Consider the following 7,503-nt stretch of genomic DNA (forward strand, 5'->3'; position numbering starts at 1 on the left):
AAGATCCTTATCAAAACAAAGGATGGAGGTCAGTCTTGCATCACTGATGTACTCTTTGTACCAGGTATGAAAAGTAATCTCCTCAGCTTAGGTCAATTATTAGAAAAGGGCTTTATGACTAAGCTTGAAAACAAGATGTTGAGAGTGTTTGACAGAAATCACAAGCTCATTTTGAAGTCCCCTCTTTCAAAAAATAGAACATTTAAAATTGAGATTGATGTGATAGAACAAAAGTGTTTTACCACTACAGTAAACAGTGAAGAGTGGTTATGGCATTACAGATTTGGCCATTTAAATTTTAGAGATTTGATTAAGCTAAACTCAAGAGAAATGGTGTTGGGTTTGCCTCAGATCAAGTCTCCTAGTGAAGTATGTGATGGTTGTTTACAGTGTAAGCAATCAAGAAGCATTTTCAAACAAAATGTACCAATCAGGGCAAAGGAGAAACTTGAGGTGATTTACTCTGATGTGTGTGGCCCTATGCAAACTGAATCTCTGGGTGGAAACAGATACTTCATATCCTTTATTGATGAATTGACTAGGAAAGTATGGGTTTACCTAATAAGAAGGAAGAGTGATGTCTTTGAAGTCTTTGAGAAGTTCAAAAATATGGCAGAAAAGCAAAGTGGCTCATTGATCAAGATATTGAGAACAGATGGTGGTGGTGAATATGTTTCTGTAGAATTTCAAGAATTTTGTTATCAAGAAGGCATAATTCATGAAGTGACTCTTCCCTACACACCTCAACATAATGGAGCTGCAGAAAGAAAAAACAGAACCATAATGAATATGGTAAGGAGCATGTTGAAAGGCAAGAGTCTACCCAAGTACTTGTGGGGAGAGGCAGTGTCTACAGCTGTCTTCATCTTGAATAGGAGCCCTTCAAAGAGATTGGAAGGAATAACACCTGAAGAAGCTTGGAGTGGTGCTAAACCTAATATGAGCCATTTCAGAATCTTTGGATCACTTTGTTTTAGGCATATCCCATATCAGTTAAGAAGGAAGCTAGATGATAAAGGTGAACAAATGATCTTACTCGGATATCACTTAACTGGAGGCTATAAGCTGTTTGATCCGAAGAGTAAGCAGATAATAATCAGTAGGGATGTGAAGGGACCTTCAATAATGATAAGGTCAGCAGAGGAAGAAACAAGTGAAGGGAATGGTAAAGCCACTCAAAGAGAAGTGAGACCCCAGAGAAATGCACCCAAACCAACTAGATTTCAAGGTTTTGAGATGATGTCTGATGCTGATGTAAGTGCAGATGGGAATCTTGTACATTTTGCTCTGTTTTCTAAAGCAGAACCAATAAATTTTGAAGATGCTATGACTGATCAGAGGTGGGTTGAAGCTATGACAGAAAAGCTTAAATCTATTGAGAAAAATCAAGTGTGGGAGCTGGTATCTCAACCAAAATCGAAGAAGCCCATTGATGTGAAGTGGATCTATAAGATTAAGACAAATCCAGAAGGCAAGGTGGTCAAGTATAAAGCTAGACTTGTGGCTAGAGGATTTTTACAGAAAGCTGGGATTGACTACAGAGAGGTGTTTGCACCAGTTGCTAGAATTGAGACTATTAGAACAGTAGTGACAATTGCTAGCCTAAAGAATTGGACAATGCACCAACTAGATGTGAAGTGTGCTTTCTTAAATGTTTCTCTTGATGAGGAGGTCTATGTGACTCAGCCACCTGGATTCTCTATAGTTGGCCAAGAGTCAAAGGTTCTCAGGTTGAGAAAAGCTCTTTATGGACTTAAGCAAGCCCCAAGAGCTTGGAACAAGAAAATTGACAGTTTTATGATGAAAATTGGCTTTGATAAGTGTAGTTGTGAGTTTGGAGTCTATGTAAGATCCAAATCAGTAGGTAATATCATTATTGTATGCCTCTATGTGGATGATTTGTTGATCACTGGTGGTAATGAAAGTGAGATAGAAAAACTGAAAAGGGAATTGATGAGTGAGTTTGAAATGACTGATATGGGGGTTCTATCCTATTTCCTTGGACTTGAATTCAAGAAGACTGAGAGAGGTATTTTGATGCACCAGAGCAAGTATGCAACAGAAATATTGAAGAGATTCAACGTGGTTGAATGTAATTCAGCAGCAACACCAACTGAGGCAGGTCTTGTACTTGAAAAGGAGGACAAGGAAGACAAAGTCGATGCAACTGAGTTCAAACAGATTGTTGGTTCTCTCAGGTACTTGTGTCATTCAAGACCTGATTTGGAATTTGCTGTTGGACTGGTAAGTAGATATACGAAAGGACCCATAATTCCTCATCTCCTAGCTGCCAAGAGGATTCTAAGGTTCATAAAAAGGACCATCAATACTGGAATTTTATTTTCAAATAAAGACAATAACAACTCGGAGGAATTGGTGGGATATACTGATGCGGATTGGGGAGGAGACAAAGATGACAGAAAGAGTACTACAGGTTACATATTCATGTATGGTGCAGCACCAATATCGTGGTGTTCTAAGAAGCAATCCATAGTGGCTCTATCAACATGTGAAGCTGAGTATGTTGTAGCTGCAATGAGTGCTTGTCAAGCTGTCTGGTTGGACACATTACTACAGGAATTAAAAATCAAGGAGAGTGATGGAGTGAAGCTTTTTGTGGATAATAAGTCAGCTATAAGCCTGTCAAAGAATCCAACCTCTCATGGTAGAAGCAAACACATAGAAACAAGGTTTCACTATCTTAGGGATCAAGTGAAGAAAGAGAAATTGAAAGTGGAGTACTGCTGCACATTTGATCAACTTGCTGATATTTTAACCAAACCCCTCAAAGGGGGAGGTTTAAAATGTTAAGGGACAGAATTGGCTTGATGAACTTAGGAGATCAGAATTAAGGGAAGGGAGGGTGTGAGAGTTTAATTCTGTTTTGTGTGGTGTAGATTTGTTTGTACTTTGAATATAAGAGAGAGTAACAGAATTTTAAAATTATGTTATAAGTGCTAGCCTAAGTGTGAAGGGTTGTTACTCTGTTTTGCTTGTATAAAAGGACATACATACATCTTAATAAAGAGGATTATTCATTCTATCATTTTCAGTCTCTAGTGCTATTCCTAGTGTGTAGGTGTGCAATTCTTTACTTGAAAACAGTGAGTGATACATGAGTGAATGTGTGAGAGAGTGAATTGCATCTCTTGCAATTGAGTGAGAAACAGTGTGTGTTCCAACAACCTACATAGTAACTTGGGAAAGTAAAATTCAGTTGGGTGAAATTCTGATTCACTAAGTAACATGGGGTTTCGTTGACCGAATATTCCACCTCTTAATCAATCTACTCTTATGAACAAAATGTTCGAGATCATTAGAATCACAATCTTATCTCCCAAAGCGCAAGGGTAATAATAATATTGTGAAACCACATGTGCCAAAGTTTCAATGGTTGTGATTGTGATGATCTCAAAAATTTGTGTTTGTGGGAGTAGATTGGTCAAGAGGTGGATCTTTCTTTTGGAAGCATAGTAGATGAGTGTACATGGTGTGAAGATGCAATTCTTCTTTTCCTTCTTTGGACTTTTTGTATTAATGTTGACCAACTGAAATGTTTAGAATTTTTATCTTTATGAAAGTTGTATACATATGTATAGTTGTTTGTAAGTGCTAAACTTAAAGGTGTAATAATTTGGTTTGTGCGTTTTGGAAAATGAAAAGCTCCATCAATTTTGGAATTGAGAAGCCAAATATTGAATGACTACTAATGGGTAGTAATAATCACTAATGAGTGGTAATGGCTACTAAATGCATTCTTGATGGTAGAATGCTTATATATAACACATGTATTTGGTCCCTGAGCTCACTTCTTTCAATTTCGTCTACACCATCTATAGAGAGAGACTGAGAGTTGAAAGAACCAAAATAAGACAGCTCTTTCATGGCAATGGCTGAAGGTATAATTTGATTTTTTTTGTTTTTCCGCATTTTGTTAATGACCTATATTTCGTTTTGTAGTTTGTAACATCACCGTTTTTGCGTTAACTGGGTTTCTTCGAACTCATGACATATAGGAGACCAGAATATGCACAAGCCACTGGATCGTTGAAAGTTTTTTTTATATATATTTGTTTTTCATATCATATATCCTTATTCTGTTTATCTTTACAATTTATGGAATTTTGAGTTACTTTATGCATGAATATATTATGAAAATAACTATTACATGCATATATATATATATATATGAAATCAAATGCATAATATTATGTTTCAATTATGAAATTATATATGAATTTTATTTATCATTGTATTATATCTTGATCTTGAAATGCATAATATGATTTATTCTCATCTGATTAAGTTTTAGGTCTAAGTGATCTTTATAATTTTGATTAATTATGGATTAGCCACAACATATATAATTTGATTAAAATTATATATTAAGTTGTTTAAAGATCATATAAGAAATTAGACATCATATTGTGATTAATTGTACTTATATAATGAATTTTATCCCACGGTAATTTTTGTTATATTTGTATAATTATTTGGATAAAATGACATATTATTTTTCATGATTTATCCACAGGGATCATGAGGTATGTATAATTTGTCAATTTTATCATAAAGTAAATATTTGTGATAGAAAATTAAATTATTTTCATGTTGTACCCGTAAAGCTTGAATTTAAGTGTGTAATTTAATTATTCTATCATAATGTTTAATTGTTTCTTATTGAATTAAAAATTTAGCCCAGAGGCAATTTTTATGTCACAAGATTCAATTTTCTAGTATGTTTACATTGGTAAAAGATACAAGTAAGATTAATATGCCTCAAATTTTGATTAAAATTATATATTAAGTTGTTTAAAGATCATATAAGAAATTATACATAATATTTTGATTAATTGTACTTATATAATGAATTTTATCCCACGGGAATTTTTATTATATTTTTATAATTAATTGTGATAAAATGACATATTATTTTTCATGGTTTACCCACAGGGATCATGAGGTATGTATAATTTGTCAATTTTATCATAAAGTAAATATTTGCAATAGAAAATTAAATTATTTTTATGTTGCACCCGTAAAGCTTGAATTTGAGTATGTAATTTGATTATTCTATCATAATGTTTAATTGTTTCTTATTGAATTAAAAATTTAGCCCAGAGGAAATTTTTATGTCAGAAGATTCAATTTTCTAGTATGTTTACATTGGTAAAAGATACAATTAAGATTAATATGCCTCAAATTTTGACATAAGCCTTTGGATTTTGCAGCTTCTCAAATGGTTAATTTTTCTGATACTCAATGTGATGTTCACAAACTCAAAGGAGATAACTATAAGATATAGAAGGAGAGAATTCTTTTGCAATTGGGGTGGATGGACATAGACTATGTCATAAGGAAAGACAAATCACCTGCAATCACTGATGAAAGTAGCCCAACTGATGTTGTGCTATATGAGTTGTGGAAGCGATCCAACCAGCTCAGTGTGATGTTCATTGAGACCAAAATTTCGGCTGGGATACATGATTCTATTGACTAGCATGAAAAGGTCTGAGACTTGCTTAAGGTCATTGATGACCAGTTCATAACTTCAGATAAGGCTTTAGCAAGCACCCTGATCATGAAGTTCTCCTCTCTTCGGCTCATCATTGTGAAAGGTGTGTTTTAGTACATAATACAAATACGAGATATTTTAGCTCAACTTAAGAAACTAGAGGTTGATATGTCTAAGTCCTTCCTGGTGCACTTCATTTGAACACCCTTCCGCAGGAATATGGGACATTTAAGATTTCCTACAACACACATAAGGACAAATGGTCTATCAATGAATTAATGATCATGCGTGTTCAGGAAGAAGAAAGGCTTGTAATGGAGATGGATGAGTGCATTGCTGACAACTGCTTGTGGGAAGAACAAAGTAGCTAAGTATCAAGCTAATCAGAAGGGGAATGGTAAAATACCACCTCAAGTTGATATTAAGAAGGTGGCAAAGTATTTCTTTTGTAAGAAGAAGGGACACATGAAGAAGAGTTGCCCCAGATTCCATAAATGGCTTGAAAAGAAAGGAAAATCAATCTCATTAGTATGTTATGAATCTAATATGGTTAGTGTTAATATTAACACCTAGTGGATTGATTCTGGATCTACTATCCATATTGCAAATTCTTTACAGGATATGCAAAACCTAAGGAAACCAGTGGGAAGTGAGCAAAGCATTTTATCAGGCAATAAGCTAGGCTCACTTGTGGAGGCTATTGGAACTTGCATTTTAACTTTAAGTAATGGCTTTATTTTGAAATTAGAAAGGACCTTTTATGTACCAAGCTTTTCTCGAAACTTGATTTCTGTTTCTAGACTCATACCTTTTGGATATTCCTTTAATTTTAAAGACACATCGTTTGAGTTATTTTATAATTTTGAATGTGTTGGGAATGATATCTTGTCTGATGGTCTTTATCTTCTTGGTTTACAAAATTATGTCACTTATAGTTCAATGCATGTTCAAACTGGTATTAAAAGGTGTAATATTAATGAGAATTCCTCTATGTTATGGCACTAGAGATTAGGACATATCTCCATTGAGAGGATTAAAAGGTTAGTGAAATATGGGGTACTCAATACTCTAGATTTTGCTAACTTTAAGACTTGTATGGACTGCATTAAGGGTAATCAAATCAACATGTCTAAGAAAGGTGCTAACAGGAGTTCAAGCATATTAGAAATAATTCATATTGATATTTGTTGTCCAGATATGGATGCACGTGGTCAGAAATATTTTAACACCTTTATGGATGATTATTCACAATATATGAATGTTTATTTGCTTCATAACAAAAATGAAGCATTGGATGCCTTCAAGGTCTTTAAGGCTGAAGTTGAGAACCAATGTGGCAAGCAAATAAAAATAGTGAGATCAGATAGAGGTGTCCTTTTGCAAAGTTTCTTCAAGAACATGGAATTGTTGCTTAGTAAACTATGCCTAGTTCTCCAAATCAGAATGGAGTGAAAGAAGGAATCGAACAATATTGGACATGGTATGGATTATGCTTAGCAACTCCAATCTTCCTAAATCCTTGTGGGCTAAAGCACTAAAGACGACAGTGTATATAATAAATTGTGTTCCAACCAAGGCTGTCCCAAAGACACCTTTTGAGTTGTTTAAAGGTTGGAAACCGAGTTTGAAACATATGCGCGTTTGGGGTTGTCTGTCTGAGGTGAGAATATATAACCCACAAGAGAAGAAACTTGACCTGAGGACTATTAGTGGGTATTTCATTGGATAAGCCGAAAGGTCTAAAGGTTATAAGTTTTACTGTCCATATCATATTACTAGGATTGTGGAATCAAGAAATGCCAAGTTTATTGAAAATGACTTGATCAGTGGGAGTGACCAATTGAGGGACTTAGGTTTTGAAATTGATTATATATAGTCTCAACCTTCCACATCAAGTGAAAGATTGGTTGTAATTCATACCCCTTAAGTTCAAAAGGATGATGAATAACACATGATTGGCATTCCACAACCTGTTGCTGATAATTCAA

The sequence above is a fragment of the Glycine max genome, chromosome 6 (assembly GCF_000004515.6).
Source record: "Glycine max cultivar Williams 82 chromosome 6, Glycine_max_v4.0, whole genome shotgun sequence".
Taxonomy (NCBI): Eukaryota; Viridiplantae; Streptophyta; class Magnoliopsida; order Fabales; family Fabaceae; genus Glycine; species Glycine max.